We start from the raw sequence: 2,803 nt of genomic DNA, 5'->3' as shown, positions 1-2,803 counted from the left end.
CCCCTGCAATATTTCCCCCCTTCATTTGACATCATTCTTGTACCATCACATAGTGAAGAGAAAGCAGTATTACAGCAAAGTTTAGATAGTTTAATTTAACGTAAGAATTTGCACAATGATTTTTAAAAATCGGCGGCCTTCCTGGCCCTTCTTTTATACATTAACCTCACTGCAGTAACCAGTGTCTTGGAGAGAGCATCAATATTCAAGATCAGTAAGAATTTTCCGAATTGATACTTGTAGTGCACACGATGATGAACAGGGTCTGGATGATACAGGGGAGGGTGCCTATTTTAGACAATCTACTTCATGTTAAAAAGAAATCCACAGATACCCTTCAGCTACTATGTTAGGTTCTAACAGTGTCTTAATGTGAGAAACAAACGCTTCACAAAATATAAGCTTAATGGGATGGGTAAAGAAAAGAGCAGGTGGTTGACAACGCCATACTCAAGCCCAAGCCACAGTCTGAATAGTAAAACCAGTGTAAAACTGTGAAGGCATTCCCTGAATAATAATAACGTGTTGGATGACAATGACACTAAAACCTCATCAATGCCCTAAAAAGAAGTCACATGCAAAATTAAACAAGATGTGCCATACATATTGTATAGCTAGCTCTACTTTTTTTTCTCTCTTTCATTGAAAAGCTTAGGAAGATACGATTGCCTCAGTAATGTGTGGCACCACATCGCCAACACTTCTGCCTCCGAGAGGGAGTTCTCTGACAGTCAGAAGAGCCCCCAAGAGGGAAACAAATGCATTAAAAGGCACAGTTTGAGAAAAAGGCAGAGCTGAAGCACCTTGAAATTTCACAAAGAATCCAGTAGGTGTCACCAAAGCATTAACAATTCCTTGGGAATTTATAAAAACAAAAAATAGCTAGACAGAAAAATAGACTGTAAATCCCTCTCTAGAACCACAGTGCACCTTTCCCATTGTTTTCGGATTAATTGCTGCGTAAAATGAGGTTATTTAACTTGCTTTAAAGGAGGCTTCTATTGCACATGCATTTCTTTGGTCGGAAGGAACATGCACTGTTGTTAATTAAAATGTTTCCATAAATTGCCCCTCTGTGGTCACCAGGGGTGGGCCCTCCCCCTTCTTGCTGTCCTCCTCAGTGAAGTCCTCCTCCGAACCCAGGCTCTGGTAGTATTGGGTCTAACATCCATATCCCTCTTCTCCATTACATAGAACGGACTTCCATTCATAAGAGAAAGGGGAGGAGGGAAAAGAAGGGGAGGGGAAGGAAAAGGGAAACGGAGGAGTGATGGTCACAAAGTGTGCAGGGAGCTCTTTCCTGGACAAATCTCCGAGCCAACCATCTGGAGAAACGGGGGTCCTTACCCAGACTCCTTTTCAGCTTTGAAAACAACCTCAGGGAAAAGCAATAACCTAGCAGGAGTTAGCAAAGTGTCCTTGCTCCACCTGCCCAGGGAAGCTGCACCTTCCACTTGAAAAGAGAATCTGGGAAGGCAGGACCCGGGAAGGCAGACCCCGGGAAGGCAGGCTCCCCTCCCCGGCTCTGGGCCATCACCTGCCGGCAGGCATTCGGTCGGCCTCGGTCACCATCCCTCTCTTTGGTCTAGCTCCTACTTTCTTTGGCGCTGTTTCCATATTTCACTCACTAAGAAGCCAAGCAGCCCTACAGTGGGTCTAACACCTCAAACAGAATGCTTTTAACCCCTTTACAAACAAAGACACCTTTCTCTCTCCACCATCAGCTCATCACCCAAACCACCCTCACTCAGAGCTCCTCCAACTCCACTCAAGCCTTCTTCCCAACTTGCTCTTTACTTTCCTGAAATGTCAAGCTCCTCCAAAGTCCCTCCAAATTCCTCAGAGTTCCCGGCTTCCTGTGCCTTTCATTCACATGGCTGTTCCCTCTGATATTGAAAAAGAAAATAAAATAAAAGACAGGTAGTTTCAACATAGGACAAGTTAGATTCCTTGTTAAGCTTTAAAAAAATCATTTGCACATCCTTAAGCTCAACATCATCGTCGAATAATTAAAACAGCAAAGAAAATGAGAAAACAAAACCCAGAGTCCTTGCTTCCAAGCACTAGCGTGGCCCAGCTCCACAGCTGGCGGGAGGGACACGCAGCCGTAACAGACAAGCTCGCAGGATCCGGGACAGAGGACGCCAGGCGCAGGGGCTGCTGCGCGGGTTCGGAGAACTAACTCTAGAGATAAAAGGGGGAAGACTCTCGCATCGCGGGGCCAGGCTGCTGGTTTGTCCTCAGTCCCTGCGCGCCCTGAGCCACGGGGAGCCGGCCTTGAACCGGGTTTCCACACCTCGCTCAGGGCCGCCTCCAGCTTCTGTCTGTAGGCCTGTAGCGCCTCTTCAGGTTACACAGCTGCGCATCCTCTTCCTTGTCCAAGACACCCAAGAAATTCTGCCTTTCTGGAAGGCTGGAGGCTTCCCACTCTCCAATTTCATGTTCACGGAGAACAAAACTAAGTGTGCCTGTTCTGGGCCCTGCTGCCAAACGCAGGCAGAGTGGATGCTCCGGGTCTGAGAGCTTGCGGGCACAGACTTGATCTTCCCGGTAACAGCGCTTATAAAGTGCAAACTTGGCAGAGCTCACGGTCACGAGGAACTTTTTGAGCAGGGCCTCGATCACTTCCCCCACGGTGTCCGTGCTGCTGATGTGAAGAGTGTTCATGCAGCCGCTGCTGCTGGGAGTGGGCCTTCCAGCCTCAGAGGCGCCTGCGGGGGCGTGCAGAGTTCCACCTGCACCTTGGTGAAGCCAGTGTAAGTCCCATTCGGATTCAAGGTCATCTTCAACTTGTCTGTGACTG

The 2,803-nt window shown here is 47.8% G+C and overlaps 1 pseudogene; it reads right to left on the bottom strand.

Annotated features, from left to right (window-relative positions):
• Positions 1 to 2,283: 2,283 nt before the first annotated feature.
• Positions 2,284 to 2,795, bottom strand: LOC102255149 (annotated as a pseudogene).
• Positions 2,796 to 2,803: the final 8 nt, after the last annotated feature.

This window comes from Myotis brandtii, unplaced genomic scaffold (assembly GCF_000412655.1).
Source record: "Myotis brandtii unplaced genomic scaffold, ASM41265v1 scaffold15103, whole genome shotgun sequence".
In the NCBI taxonomy this organism is placed as follows: Eukaryota; Metazoa; Chordata; class Mammalia; order Chiroptera; family Vespertilionidae; genus Myotis; species Myotis brandtii.
The sequence above is the reverse complement of the archived record's forward strand: the minus strand, read 5'-3'. Positions and strand labels throughout refer to the sequence as shown.